Raw genomic sequence first — 16423 nt, forward strand, 5'->3', positions numbered from 1 at the left:
GTAATTGGGACGGCCGCTGTTGGTGCCGCCCCCGAAAGTGCGCTGCCATTGTTTGAGACTTTTGTAGTTACAGCCAGGGTTCCAGAGGCTGGCCGGGCCCAGGCCAAAGATGTTCAACAGCAACTTCTCTCAGCTCTTCGGCCTCTGCGGGGACTCGCAGGGAGGCGCGTACTCGCGCTGCGGCAGGCCGGTACTCTGGGGGAGATTTACCTGAGTGGGAACCCGACGTTCGCTATTGCACTTCCATCCGCCGGTTCTGATTCTTCCTCCTGGGACCCAGCCGAGCCAGACTAAGGAGGGTATGAACGTAAACCTGTTCTGTGACCAAACCCCTCGAGCCCAGGGGACGCGAATGCAAAACCCGGGCAGGCTTTCCAGAGCTTCCCTTGGAATGGGGAGGGCGCTGAGCATAGAGGTACTGATGGACAGGAGGTGGAAAGCGTCGGGAGTCAGTTTCCAGAAAGCCCATTTTTCCCTCCTGAGGGAATTGGGGTTAAGTGACTTGCCCAGGGTCACACCAGAGTTGAACTCGGGTCCTCCTGAATTGAGGGCTGGCGCTCTATGCACTGCGCCATCTCGGCAGTACTGATCCGCTCAGAGCAAGAGGTAGACAAGGAGCTAGGGAGGCTGCGGAGTAATTACCAAGAACAAGACCAAGGCAGAGGGTTATTGCTGCTGCTTGTGCTTCCTTCTTAAAGAGGACAGTGATACTGGAAGGGTGCCACTGTTGTGCCACAGTTCCCTTTAATTGTCCTGCCTCCGTTTCCCTGAGTTGTCCTGCTTCAGTTTCCCTCAGTTGTCCTGCCTCCGTTTCACTGAGTTGTCCTGCTTCAGTTTCCCGCAGTTGTCCTGCTTCACTTTCCCTGAGTTGTCCTGCTTCAGTTTCCCTGAGTTGTCCTGCCTCCGTTTCCCTGAGTTGTTCTGCTTCAGTTTCCCTCAGTTGTCCTGCTTCAGTTCCGTTTCCCTCAGTTGTCCTGCCTCCGTTTCCCTGAATTGTCCTGCTTCAGTTTCCTGCAGTTGTCCTGCTTCAGTTCCCCTCAGTTGTCCTGCTTCCGTTTCCCTGAGTTGTCCTGCTTCCGTTTCCCTGAGTTGTCCTGCTTCCGTTTCCCTCAGTTGTCCTGCTTCCGTTTCCCTCAGTTGTCTTGCTTCAGTTTCCCTCAGTTATCCTGCTTCAGTTTCCCTCAGTTGTCCTGCTTCCGTTTCCCTGAGTTTTCCTGCTTCCGTTTCCCTGAGTTGTCCTGCTTCAGTTTCCCTCAGTTGTCCTGCTTCCGTTTCCCTCAGTTCTCCTGCTTCCGTTTCCCTCAGTTCTCCTGCTTCCGTTTCCCTCAGTTGTCCTGCTTCAGTTTCCCTGAGTTGTCCTGCCTCCGTTTCCCTGAGTTGTTCTGCTTCAGTTTCCCTCAGTTGTCCTGCCTCCGTTGCCCTGAGTTGCCCTGCTTCAGTTTCCCTCAGTTGTCCTGCTTCCGTTTCCCTGAGTTGTCCTGCTTCCGTTTCCCTGAGTTGTCCTGCTTCCGTTTCCCTCAGTTGTCCTGCCTCCGTTTCCCTGAATTGTCCTGCTTTAGTTTCCCTCAGTTGTCCTGCCTCCGTTTCCCTGAGTTGTCCCGCTTCAGTTTCCCTCAGTTGTCCTGCTTCCGTTTCCCTCAGTTGTCCTGCTTCCGTTTCCCTCAGTTGTCCTTCCTCCGTTTCCCTGAGTTGTCCCACTTCAGTTTCCCTCAGTTGTCCTGCTTCCGTTTCCCTCAGTTGTCCTTCCTCCGTTTCCCTGAGTTGTCCAGCTTCCGTTTCCCTCAGTTGTCCTGCCTCCGTTTCCCTGAGTTGTCCCACTTCAGTTTCCCTGAGTTGTCCTGCTTACGTTTCCCTCAGTTGTCCTGTTTCCTTTTCCCTCAGTTGTCCTTCCTCCGTTTCCCTGAGTTGTCCTTCCTCCGTTTCCCTGAGTTGTCCAGCTTCCGTTTCCCTCAGTTGTCCTGCCTCAGTTTTCCTCAGTTGTTCTGCCTAGCCCTTAAACTCAAAGGTATCTGGAGAGATTTAAGTGATAAAACTTTCCATTCCTTTCAGTGTAGCGCTCACAGCTCAAGGGTATGTAGACTATGGGAAAGGAAAGGAGAAAGAAAAGAAATGACGCCTCCACCTGGCGGGTTCTGGTGGTTCCCCATTGGGCAGGTCCTGCTTCTTCTCAAGAGCTGTCTGTCCTTCGTTCCTGCATCCGGGAGGACCTGCCAGGAGTCCCCTGTGCATTGGGGAGGAGGCTAAGTCAGAGGGAGGTGAAGCCCGATCTCGCTGGGGGCCAGGAGACTGCTCAGTCCCTAAACTGTACTTGACCGTCTTCCCTAAATCTCCTCCCATTCACCAATCCACAAGTGCCTGAAGGTCCTTGCAGGCCTCTAAGGCGGAGGTGCGCTTTTGGATTTGTTTCTTCTTAACGGGGCTCTTTCCTCTTGTCTTCCTTTTCCAGATTCCGTAGCTGTCTCCCGCTGCCTCCGCTTTGGAACGAGGCTATTTTTCACCGCCACTGCCCCCTGTTGTACTCTGAGCTGGAGCATCATTTCCTCAGCAAAATACCTCAGAAAATGGTAATCAGTACTTCGGGGCTAGTTAACACATTGCAGACTTTTTTTGGTTGGTAAACTACATCTGACTCAGACAGAAACAGGCGATTGACTTGGACATCTGGTGAGACCCTGTTCAGATGTCAATTCCCCCTCTCTTTCCATGCAGAATTGGGAGGACTAAGTTCTCTTTGTCCTAAAAAAAAAAAAGCCCTTTTTGTTCACCTTTGATGCTCATTTTTCTTTAGGACATGCATATACTCTTCTGAAATCATTCCAGCGTTCTCTGAGACTTTGGAAAACTTAAAAAAAAAAAAAAATCTTGTGTGGGATGGTATCTCTCAGATCAGAGACTCAGAGTTAGAAAAAGCAAAAAAGGGCTTTATTATAAACTGGAGAAAGGGCATCTCCCATCTGACAAGGCGTTCATCAGTAAAAGGAAGTGCAAAATAAAAACTGTAAAACACTAGATTGAATACTCCTAACTGCAGGAGTCCCACCCCTACCTGGCCTTTTCTCCCTTTGTTTGTGGAAGTCACACAGAAATCACAGAAATCTAATCCAGAAACAAAAGATTACAAGTCAATCATAATAAACTCTTAATTTAAATTCCTTAGAGAACTGCTATATAAGCAGATGTCTTCAATAAGAGAATTGAAAGCTATCATCACCTTTAAAAGAAGTACTTAATTGGAGGGGGTGTGGGAAAACTGGGACACTTAACACTTTGTTGGTGGAACTGTGATCTGATCTAGTCACTCTGGAGAACAATTCAGACACTTAGCACTTCATGGCTGTGTGACCCTGGGTGAGTCACCAAGAATCCCCAACAATCAATGCTGTCATGATTCCTGCAGATGTTTTTAAAATAAAAAGCTTATTAAAAAAAAAAAAAAAAAACAAATGAAGCACAAACAACAATAACAATAAAAAACTATAGTTTTATTAAAAAATAAAAAAAAGTTTTACATGTAAGAATATGTTTGGGCAGAGGTTCAGAAAAAACTTCATTTCACACAGGAATTTTATAAAAACTGAAATATCTATAAAATGTATCATTTAGGCAACACCTAAAATGTATGACTAAATTATAGTGAATGTATTAGGGAAATTGGTGAGAAAGATAAAGAGAGGGTAGTGCTGGAAGAGAAGATCATTCCAGCAGGCAGAGGTTTCCTTGACATGCTATAGCATGGCATTTTAGGTCCTCTGCAAGGATTGAGTTTAAAATTGATGTTTTTATAAGGAAATCTGAGACAGAAGTTTCCCTCAATGCTCTCACTGCCCCCAGACCTAGATGAGACCACTTACTGGGACTGTTTTTTATACAACAACATTTCAATCTTGGAATTGAATACTTCAACTAGTTCCACCAAGATAAACCACTTTATCTTGGTTTCTTGGGGTGGATCTCACAGACACAGGATTCAAGGAGACTTTCTCCTTGAAGGAGCATTAGAGAATTTTGGGGCTCCCTTGTCATTTGTAAATGCAAAATTGTATATGAAAAGCTCTATTCTCATCCTCCATAAAATTTGAACAAAAAGTTTTCATTCTAAACATCTATTGTCCTTGGCTGCCTTACTTCTTCCCTTGGCAGTGATAGCAAGTATTTATTGCATTGTGGTTATTTCTACATTACTTCCAGCTCCTTTTTTTATTGGGAACAATATAAGTAAAACTTTCTTAGGAAATGGTTAAAAACATGTATCGGACTACCTGCTAGATAGCGGAGAGGGGAGAAGAAAATTTGGAAGAAAAGGTTTTGCAAGGATCAGTATTGAAAAAACTACCCAAGCATATGATTTATAAATAAAAAGCTTTAATTTTTTATTTATTTTTTAAAATTTTATAATTATAAAAATTTTTGACAGTATATATGCATGAGTAATTTTTTAATAAAATTATCCCCTGTATTCATTTTTTCAAAAGCTTTAATTTTTTTTTAAACAGTAAAATTTTAGCTGAAGGAAGCCAAACAGAAAAAAAAGTCAGAAGACTGATTGATCAGACTGGGAGCTGTGCCTTCTGCAATTGGAAGAAAGGAAGAAGAGCTTTTGCTTTCTTTATTGTTTTGCTCTGGGAAATCAGGGCCTTTTACATTTACTTTCTCTTTTAAAACATTTTTTATTCTCTGGAAGAATAAAGGAGGAAATACAATGGAAAAATGTAGATGACTTAGAAACAAGATTCAGCTACCTGACTTTAAATCTGGTCTCAGATTCTTAGTAGCTATGTGACTCTGGGCAAGCATTTGTCTCAGTTTCCTCATCTACAAATTAGCTGGAGAAGGAAATGGCAAACCATGCCAGTTATCTTTGCCCAGAAAACCCCAAGTGGTGTCACTACGAATAGGAAATGGGCTGAAAATCTTTGAATATGGTTCCAGGGGTCATTTTAGTCACTTAACATTTTTTTAAAATTGGTATCTTTAATTTTTATGTTTCTAAAATTTCTCCCAGCACCCCTTCTGCTGCTTTCTCCCAGAGAGGCATTCTATATAGCATTTTTTAAAAAAAAAGCAACAAAATTCAACCATACATCCAAAAAGTCTAAAAACATGTGCAAAATACCACAGCATTGGATCTGTAAACCTCCTATTTCTGTAGGACTTGAGTGGGGAGTGTCTCCTTATCTCTTTCTTGGACTGTGCTTATTCTTTGGAATTTTATAACATTTTTTTAAAAATTATTTTTCTGATTTTTTTCCATTTCCATTGTTGTAGTTTTTGTATATATTATTTTCTTGGCTCTGCTTACTTCATTATGCATAAGATCATGTAGATTTCCCCCCACTCCTCTGTATTTATCATATTTGTTGTATTTTAAAGCAAGTTAAACATTTCCTTTCTTGTCCTGGATAAGTCATGTTAATAAGCAATTATTAAGTCCCAGATTCATGCTCAGCAAAAGGGACACAAAGAAAGACAAAAAAATTAACCTCTGAGGAAGACATTAAGATTAAGGATGACCAGGAAAGGCATCTTGTTGAAGAAGGGATTTTAGCTGTCAAGTCAGATACATTAATTTTGTTTGTACAAAAACTTTTCACTTTTATGTAGTAAAAATCTCGCATTTTATTTTTTGAAATTGCTTCTATATCCTTTTTGTTAAGAATAAATCACCTACAGATAGCTGTAAAAGATACAATTTCCTTCTAATATTTTATTTTATGATTTTAAAAATAAAAGTTATATGTCCACTTAGAATTCTTCATGGAATATAGTATGAAATGTGGGCATAATATAATTTCTCCAGACTGCTTTCCAATTTTCATTAGAGTTTTTCTTAAGCACTTTCTGGTTTACTAAATATTAGGTTATTGAGTTTCATTGCTTCTGATTTTCCCTTGTTTAGCCTATTCCATTGATCTATAGCTATTTTTTTAAGGAATACAAAATGGTTTTGATGCTTGCTGATTTATAACATAGTTTAAGATCTGCTATTGCCCCTTCATCCATACTTGTTTTATTTCCTTTGATATTTAAACTAATTAATTTGTGAAATTTATGAAATTGGACCAAGCATATCAGGTTCTAAATGCAGCAAATATAGGGGCAAGCAGTGAAAGGTAATGAGACAGGGATGGTGAAGAAAGGCAGGCAATATGAGAAAGAGGATAAGGACAAGGAGAAGCAAAAAGTCCCACTCCCCGGGCAGCTAGGTGGTGCAGTCAATGGAGCACCAGCCCTGATATCTGGAGGCCCTGAGTTCAAACACTTAACACTTTCTGACTGTGTGATCCTAGCCAAATCACTTAATCCCAATTGCTTTGGGGGAAAAAGAATGTCATGCGTATAAATTAGGAGCACACAGGAGCATGGACTTCATGGAGATGGAAGTGTTGTGGGATGATGTCAAGAGTTTAAGGTCTCATTTTTTTCTTTTGGACAAGGCAGTTTGGGTTAAGTGACTTACCCAGAAGTCCTCCATTCCCCAGGAGAGCCATCAGTCCAATTGTACAGACAAGGGCAATAATGATGGGGGTGAGGATTAACCATCATGGATATCATGGACATATCTGGATTATACTATTATGGTTAATAATGATAATCTATAAGTGATAGGTTTTAGATTATATAGATTGTAGATAAGTAATAATATATTTAGAATATTATACTTAAGGTAGTACATGTAGCATCTATCTATAATAATATGATACAATGGTATGAATTATATATAATTATGTAATAAATACACATGTGTATTATATAATTATATAACAATATCATATATACTATATACCATGTATGTTATAATATAACATAATACTATAGAGATACTGCTTGGTGAATAAAAGCCAATAATAAATACATATGTAACGTAATATAATAAACACTAGAGATACTACTTTATGAATAAAACCCAATAATAAATACAAACATAATATAATATAATAAATTCTATAGAAATGCTACTTTATGAATAAAATCCAATAAGAAATATATATATAATATAATAAATTCTATAGAGATATGACTTTATGAATAAAAGCCAATAATCAATACATATAATGTAACATAATAAATACTAAAGACACTACTTTATTAATAAAAACTGATATAAATACATATGCAATATAATATATAATAAATACTATAGAGATGCTACTTTATGAATAAAAGCTAATAATAAAGACATATATAATATAATATAATAAATTCTATACAGATGCTACTTTATGAATAAAAGCTGATAATACATATACAATATAATATAATAAATACTATAGAGATGCTACTTTATGAATGAATAGTAACCGGAGTTAATATAAATCACTGCAATAACCAGGTGTTATGTTGCATTGAATAGAAAACAAGCCTGAAGCCCTAGAAGACCTGCTTCCAGTGCCTGTACTGTTATACAGACTATATATCCTGGTTGTGAGACTAATTTCTTAATGCTCTTGTGGCCATTCTAGTCACCCGTCTGCCTCCCGTGACCACAGTTGGAGTTTTCTTGGCAAAGATACCGGAATGTTTTGCCAATTTTTTCTCTAGCTCATTTTACAGATGAGGAAACTGAGGCAGACAGGATTAAGTGACTTGCCCAGAGTCACAGGCTAGTGTCTGAGGCTGGCTTTGACCCGAGTCCTCTGGACTCCCGGCGGGCACTCTGCGCTCTGGTGCCCCCAGCTTGTCCTCTCAGTACTCTGGGAGGGTCTCAAGCTACACAGTCATAGAAGTAACTTTCTCACCCTGAAGTTCCCTATACATAGAAATCACAGTGCAATCCCTATCCACAATAACAGTAAGAAGAGCCACAAGCATGATCGCAGCCATAATAGTCGCATACTTCCGTCAGGCACGGGGACGCAGGGTGCCGGGCACAGGTAAGGGAAGGTCTCCAGCACATCTGGGAGAAGTGAGCGGCCGCTCAGCCCTGGGATGAGATTTGGGAGCCATCTGCACTGAGGGAAAAAGGACACAAATCCATGTCTGCCCTCTGCAGAGGAAGACCCTCCAACCAGGGGATAGAAGAGGTTGAGATAAGGCTTAAGTTAGCAGCACAATATTGACATGAGAAGTGATCAACTCATCCTGGGATCTTGTCCAGGGGCAGTGAATCCAGGTAGAATACAAATGCAACTAGAATGAGCTGGAAATTCAATTTCTTTCCTCTGGAAGAGGAGTTTGCTACTCCCTGCTTCTAGCCCTCCACCTTACTGAAAATCAAGGGGACAGGAGGGAAGGGGGCATGATGGAGAAGTCTGGAGAACAGGAGGCGGAGCAGGGAGAGCTGCAGGGCATGTATTACATGGAGATCCTTACAGGAGGTCACCCATTGGCAGAGGGTATCTTCCAGGGTGAGAGAGCTGCTGGGAACAAGGTGAAGTCCCAAGAGTCGGGAGCAGGTGCAAGGACAGGAATGAAGGAAAGATGGTGGAGAAGAAGTGGAGGCAGAAAGTATAGACTATTTTTTCTAGAATTTAGGAAGGGAAGGTTGGGCATAGGGTAGCTTGAAAGGATGACATGGCCAAAGGAAGGCTTTTTTTTTCTTCTAGCAACGCAATTGGGATGGTGAGACTTGTCCAGAGGCATACAACTAGAAAGTGTTAAATGTCTGAGGTCACATTTGAACTCAGCTTCTCCTGACTCCAGGGTGGGTGCTTTCTCCATGGTTTCATCTAGCTGACCTGGTTTCTTATCTATTTATTTATTTATTTTATTAAAGCTTTTTAATTTCAAAACATATGCATGGATAATTTTCAGCATTCCCTCTTTTTTTTTTATTTTTTTAATTATACGTTTTATTTACAAGATATATGCATAGGTTAATTTTCCAGCATTGAAAATTGCAAAACCTTTTGTTCTAATTTTTCCCCTCCTTCCCCCCATCCCCTCCCCCAGATGGCAGGTTGACCAATACATGTTACATATGTTAAAGTATATGTTAAATACAATATATGTATACATGTCCAAACAGTTATTTTGCTGTACAAAAAGAATCGGACTTTGAAATAGTGTACAATCAGCCCATGAAGGAAATAAAAAATGCACGTGGACAAAAATAGAGGGATTGGGAATTCTATGTAGTGGTTCATAGTCATCTCCCTGAGTTCTTTCACTGGGTGTAGCTGGTTCAGTTCATTACCGCTCTATTGGAACTGATTTGGTTCATCTCATTGTTGAAGAGGGCCACGTCTATCAGAATTGACCATCACATAGTATTGTTGTTGAAGTATACAACGATCTCCTGGTCCTGCTCATTTCACTCAGTATCAGTTCATGTGAGTGTCTCCAATCCTCGCTGAAATCATCCTGCTGCTCATTTCTTATAGAACAATAATATTTCATAATATTCATATATCACAATTCAGCCATTCTCCAATTGAGGGGCATCCGTTCATTTTCCAGTTTCTGGCCACTACAAAGAGAGCTGCCACAAACATTCTTGCAGATGCCCTTGCCCTGGCCTGGGCTGACACTGCCTTCAAGGTCCTAGGCCCAAGATAGCTGGAACCTGGCATGGGGGAGAGGAAGAATGTGCCCTCTGTTGGCAGGGGCCAGGTTCTGTAAGAGGCACCTGGAGGGGCTAAAAGGGCTTCAGGGTAGGGATCAGGCTGGCTGGAGAGGGCGTGCTGCAGGCACACACACACACACACACACACACACACACACACACACACACACAGGACAGGTTTAGAACAAGAAGGGACTTTAGAGCCCATTTAGTCTCCCACTGGTGTCCTGGGCACCCTAGTGAAACCTATTATGGCCTTCTCAGAAGAATATTTTTAAATACCTAAAAAATTGCACAGGATTACAAAAGAAACCAATTATCTTGAAATATCATTATGAAAATATTTTTCAGAAACTAACTTTGTGACAGTTGTCTCATGTGCTTTTCCATGAGTACATTAATAATTGCTAATATTTACACAACTTTAAGTTTTGTTAATTTTTGTAACTTTCTGTAAATGTTATCTCATTGATCTTCAAAATAACCCTGTGAGGAAGGTAGCTCCATTTTACAGATGAAGAATCTGAAGCAAGTAGAAGTAAAGTGACTTACCCAGGGTCACACAGCTAGTAAATCTCTACAATAGGATTTGAGCTCAGTTCTTTTTATTTCCTATACCATTTAGCTGCCTTAAATGACAAGGTTATATATTTCAAATACAAATAAATTGGAGAGTCTAATAATTATAACTTGAAAGTAGTGCTGAACGTAAGATATTTCAAAATATCTCCAGGGATTTTAATGGGCTGTGAAAATATTGGTGATTTCTCTTGGTGACAAAGTCACAGACATTACTACTACTTTTGTGGTTTGTGGCCCACATTCAGAATTGAAGAAAATGATAAATTGTTAGTAAAAATAAAGATGCCATTTTTTTCCCATCCAAGTTCATGAACTCTAGGTTAAGAGTTCTTTATTTAGTCTAACTACCTCATGTGAGAGATAAAGAAACTGATACCCAGAGAGGTATCCCCCCTGGAACAGCACAAGCTCAGCAGGGCCAGGAGCAGAGAAACCCTCCCAGTGGGATCACCAGAGGTCTCTGTGAGGAAACCACCTCAGCTGGGCCCAACTCCATGGGAAACATCCCCATGTTCCTCCCCAGGGAGCCGGGAAATTCATGTCCTTGGGACTTAGGAGAAGGAGAGGCTGAGGATGAGCCTGTGCCCCCACTTGTGCCAACTGCCCAGGGCCCTGGCATTGAGGAGGCTTGGTTCCCCCCCACCCCGGAGAGAGAGCAAAGTCCTTCATGCAGAGGAATTCAGGCAGGTATGGCTACAGCTTGGGGTTTATGGATTTTGGATCTGAGCCGGGGCAGGCTGGCAGTGGGGAGGTCTAGCTTGTTCTCCTGGCTCTATTAGCATTAGTTAGGAGAGTAGAACCCTAATAGAGAATTTCTTTAATTTTATAATTATAATTTTTTTGATAGTACATATGCATGGGTAATTTTTTTTTTTAGAACATTATCTCTTCTACTCACTTCTTTTCCGAATTTTCTCCTCCCTTCCTCTACCTCCTCCCCTAGATGACAGGCAATCCCATACATGTTAAATGTGTTATAGTATATCCTAAATACAATATATGTGTGCAAAACCGAATTTCTTGTTGCACAATAAAAATCTAACAGAGAATTTCAAGGGAATTAATAAAAAAAAATCAAATCAAGGTGGCCTAGCTGTACCTAATCTAAAACTATATTATAAAGCAGCAGTCACCAAAACCATTTGGTATTGGCTAAGAAATAGACTAGTTGATCAGTGGAATAGGTTAGGTTCACAGGACAAGATAGTGAATAAAAATACCAATCTAGTGTTTGACAATCCCAAAGATCCCAACTTTTGGGATAAGAATTCACTATTTTTCAAAAACTGTTGGGAAAACTGAAAATTAGTATGGCAGAAATTAGATATGGACCCACACTTAACACCACATATTAAGATAAGACCAAAATGGGTCCATGGCATAAAGAATGAGGTCATAAATAAATTAGAGGAACATAGGATAATTTACCTCTCAGACTTGTGGAGGAAGAAGGAATTTGTGACCAAAGGAGAACTAGAGATCATTATTGATCACAAAATAGAAAAAATTGATTACATCAAATTAAAAAGCTGTTGTACAAACAAAACTAATGCAAACAAGATTAGAAGGGAAGTAACAAATTGGGAAAATATTTTTACAGTTAAAGGTTCTGATAAAGGCCTCATCTCCAAAATATATAGAGAACTAACTGACTCTAATTTATAAGAAATCAAACCATTCTCCAATTGATAAATGGTCAAAGGATATGAACAGACAATTTTCAGATGATGAAATTGAAACTATTTCCACTCATATGAAAGAGTGTTCCAAATCACTATTGATCAGAGAAATGCAAATTAAGACAACTCTGAGATACCACTACACACCTGTCAGATTAGCTAAGATGACAGGAACAAATAACGATGAATGTTGGAGGGGATGTGGAAAAACTGGGACACTGATGCATTGTTGGTGGAGTTGTGAAAGAATCCAACCATTCTGGAGAGCAATCTGGAATTATGCCCCAAAAGTTATCAAACTGGGCATGCCCTTTGATCCAGCAGTGCTACTACTGGGCTTATATCCCAAGGAAATACTAAAGAAGGGAAAGGGACCTGTATGTGCCAAAATGTTTGTGGCAGCCCTTTTCATAGTGGCTAAAAACTGGAAAATGAATGGATGTCCATCAATTGGAGAATGGTTGGGTAAATTATGGTATATGAATGTTATGGAATATTATTGTTCTGTAAGAAATGACCAACAGGAGAAATACAGAGAGGCTTGGAGAGACTTACATCAACTGATGCTAAGTGAAACGAGCAGAACTAGGGGATCATTATACACTTCAACAATGATACTGTATTCGGATATATTCGGATGGAAGTGGATATCTTCAGCATAGAGAAGAGCTAATCCAATTCCAAGATCAATGCTGGACAGAATCAGCTACACCCAGAGAAGGAACATTGGGAAATGAGTGTAAACTGTTTGCACTATTGCCTTTCTTCCCAGGTTACTTTTATCTTCTGAATTCAATTCTTCTTTTGCAATAACAACAATAAAATATTTGGTTCTGCACATGTATATTGTATCTAGGATATACTATAACTTATTTATGTATGGGAATGCCTGCCATCTAGGGGAGGGAGTTGAGGGAAGGAGGGGAAAATTCTGAACAGAAGTGAGTACAAGGGATAATGTTGTAAAAAAAAATTACCCATGCATATGTACTGTAAAAAAAAAATTATAATTATAAAATTAATAAAAAAAAAGAAATGAACCTCTGAAATAGATCTTCCTTAGTAAAAATTCTCACTGCCATAAAAACAAGATTATTGCAGTAACCTCCTATATGCCTCTTCTTATACCACTAAGCCATATAGCTTCCTCATCTCTGGATCAAGTAATGGGATCAGATTTAGAAGTGAAAAGCACTTCAGAGGAATCCAATTCTATTGCTTTAAAGACAATGAAATGGGGCTGCTAAAAACAAAATTCAAGTTGAACATTTGTGGAATGTTTTAAAATTTTAAAATATTTTATATTTAAAATATAATTTTATTTTAAATTTATTGATTAAAAATAAATAAAATATTTATTCTTTCAAATAAATGCAAAGATAGTTTTCAACATTTACCTTTATAAAATTTTGCATTCCTAATTTTTCTCCCTCTTTCTTACTTCTCCCCTCCCCAACACAGCAAGCAATTCTTCTAAATACATTTCCATTTTCATCATGCCCTGCAAGAAAAATCAGATCAAAAAGGAAAAAAAAAAATGAGAAAGAAAAAAAATTCAAGCAAACAACCACAGGAAGTGAAAATGCTGTGGTTTGATCCACATTCCACCTCTTGGTAAATGGCACTTTCCATCACAAGTCTGCCAGGAGTCGCCTGTGCATTGGGGAGGAGGCTAAATCAGAGGGAGGTGAAGCCCGATCTCGCTGGGGGCCAGGAGACTGCTCAGTCCCTAAGCTGTACTTGACCGTCTTCCCTAAATCTCCTCCCATTCACCAATCCACAAGTGCCTGAAGGTCCTTGCAGGCCTCTAAGGCGGAGGTGCGCTTTTGGATTTGTTTCTTCTTAACGGGGCTCTTTCCTCTTGTCTTCCTTTTCCAGATTCCGTAGCTGTCTCCCGCTGCCTCCGCTTTGGAACGAGGCTATTTTTCACCGCCACTGCCCCCTGTTGTACTCTGAGCTGGAGCATCATTTCCTCAGCAAAATACCTCAGAAAATGGTAATCAGTACTTCGGGGCTAGTTAACACATTGCAGACTCTTTTTAGTTGGTAAACTACATCTGACTCAGACAGAAACAGGCGATTGACTTGGACATCTGGTGAGACCCTGTTCAGATGTCAATTTCCCCTCTCTTTCCATGCAGAATTGGGAGGACTAAGTTCTCTTTGTCCTAAAAAAAAAAAAAAAAAAAAAAAAAAAAAGCCCTTTTTGTTCACCTTTGATGCTCATTTTTCTTTAGGACATGCATATACTCTTCTGAAATCATTCCAGCGTTCTCTGAGACTTTGGAAAACTTAAAAAAAAAAATCTTGTGTGGGATGGTATCTCTCAGATCAGAGACTCAGAGTTAGAAAAAGCAAAAAAGGGCTCAATGCTCTCACTGCCCCCGGGCCTAGATGAGACCACTTACTGGGACTGTTTTTGAGTGTTTTCAATCTTGGAATTGAATACTTCAACTAGTTCCACCAAGATAAACCACTTTATCTTGCTTGGTTCCTGGGGGTGGGTCTCACAGACACAGGATTCAAGGAGACTTTCTCCTTGAAGGAGCGTTAGAGAATTTCGGGGCTCCCTTGTCATTTGTAAATGCAAAATTGTATATGCAAACTCCATTCTCATCCTCCATAAAATTTGACCAAAAAGTTTTCATTCTAAACAGGTATTATCCTTGGCTGCCATACTTCTTCCCTTGGCAGTGATAGTTAGTTCTAGATTACTTCCAGCTCCTTTTTTTTATTGTGATCAATATAAGTAAAACTTTCTTAGGAAATGGTTAAAACATGTATCGGACTACCTGCTAGATAGGGGAGAGGGGAGAAGAAAATTTGGAACAAAAGGTTTTGCAAGGATCAATATTGAAAAAACTACCCATGCATATGATTTGTAAATAAAAAGCTTTAATTTTTTATTTAATTTTTTTTATTTTATAATTATAAAATTTTTTTGACAGTATATGTGTATGAGTAATTTTTTATAACATTATCCCTTGTATTCATTTTTCAAAAGCTTTAATTTTTTTTTAAACAGTAAAATTTTAGCTGATGGAAGCCAAACAGAAAAAAAAGTCAGAAGACTAATTGATCAGACTGGGAGCTGTGCCATCTGCAATTGGAAGAAAGGAAGAAGAGCTTTTGCTTACTTTATTGTTTTGCTCTGGGGAATCAGGGCCTTTTACATTTACTTTCTCTTTTAAAACATTTTTTATTCTCTGGAAGAATAAAGGAGGAAATACAATGTCATGCGTATAAATTAGGAGCACACAGGAGCATGGACTTCATGGAGATGGAAGTGTTGTGGGATGATGTCAAGAGTTTAAAGGTCTCATTTTTTTCTTTTGGACAAGGCAGTTTGGGTTAAGTGACTTACCCAGAATCACTCAGTAAGTATGAAATGTCTGAGGCCTGATTCCCGTGCTCTATCCACAGTGCCATCTACCTGCCTCTGAAATCTCATTTTTATAAGGATTTTTGTGGGGGGAACAGTCTAACTCTTATCTGGACCACCTTGGTGTTAGTCCATTAACATGTACAAATCATTTCAAAGTTGTCAATAAAATTTTGAAGTTTATATGTCCACAAAAAGATTATCAGTACCATTTGATGATCTGCTGGTCCTTTGCTCTGAACATCTGGAGTAATGGAATTTGTCTCAGATTTAAATATCATTCCACCCAAAGGCCCTGACAATTCTTTCCACCTCACCCTGCTGCTGGAAACTTGGAGAAGGAAACTTTTCCTCTGCTCTTTCCATCAGGCCAAAGAAGCTGCTAATCCTTAGTAGAACCTCTTTATCCTTATGCCAAGCAATCTCAGGCCCCAGGCTCTGCCTTCAGGGTCTCCTCCCTAGTACCCTTTGACTCAAAGGTATGTCATGTCAGTAACTCCTGGCAGTTTAAAATATTCATATCATATTTTTACATACACATATTTGTATTTTATATATAGCTTTGCCAAGTATTGTACATCTAAACAATTATCTATTTTATACAAGTAAAATCTGATTTAAGCCTCATAACAACCCTATAAGATAGATGTTATCTTATTGAGGCAAGAGGCACATAAGTGACTTGCCCAGAATCACACTAATAAGTTATCTGAGGCTGGACTTGAACTCAAGGGCTTTCTGATGTCAGACCTAGAACTCAATCCTCTATACCATCAGCCACCTCAAAGAGGTAACCCTTTCCAAAAGTGATAATTAATATTTCTATAACATCTTAAGGTTTACAAAACATGTTTCCCACAACAAACCCTGTGACGTAAAAGGTTTTTTTTAATTTAATTTTTATTTTATTTTATAATTATAACTTTTTTTTTGACAGTACATATGCATGGGTAATTTTTTACAACATTATGCCTTGCACTTACTTCTATTCAGATTTTTTCCCTTCCTCCCCCAACCCCCTCCCCCAGATGGCAGGCAGTCTTATACATGTTAAATATATTACAGTATATTCTAGATACAATATATGTGTGTAGAACCGAATTTCTTGTTGCACAGGAAGAATTGGATTCAGAAGGTAAAAATAACAGTTTACACTCATTTCCCAGTGTTCCTTTTCTGGATGTAGCTGATTTTGTCCATCATTAATCAATTGGAATTGGATTAGCTCCTCTCTATGTTGAAGATATCCACTTCCATCAGCATACATCCTCGTACAGT

At 39.5% G+C, this 16423-nt stretch overlaps 1 long non-coding RNA gene across 3 annotated transcripts; it reads left to right on the forward strand.

Annotated features, from left to right (window-relative positions):
* Nucleotides 1-7: 7 nt before the first annotated feature.
* On the forward strand, nt 8-16176 carry LOC141557224 (uncharacterized). 3 transcript variants are annotated; one of them, XR_012486736.1, is made up of 4 exons: nt 8-299; nt 2447-2564; nt 13642-13759; nt 14789-16176. It is a non-coding gene; the product is annotated as an uncharacterized LOC141557224 (long non-coding RNA). The 3 variants fall into 3 exon arrangements; XR_012486735.1 differs by lacking the exon at nt 14789-16176 and having other exon boundaries at nt 12-299; nt 13642-14629; XR_012486737.1 differs by lacking the exons at nt 13642-13759; nt 14789-16176 and adding an exon at nt 4494-6675 and having other exon boundaries at nt 12-299.
* Nucleotides 16177-16423: the final 247 nt, after the last annotated feature.

Source organism: Sminthopsis crassicaudata, chromosome 2, assembly GCF_048593235.1.
Source record: "Sminthopsis crassicaudata isolate SCR6 chromosome 2, ASM4859323v1, whole genome shotgun sequence".
In the NCBI taxonomy this organism is placed as follows: Eukaryota; Metazoa; Chordata; class Mammalia; order Dasyuromorphia; family Dasyuridae; genus Sminthopsis; species Sminthopsis crassicaudata.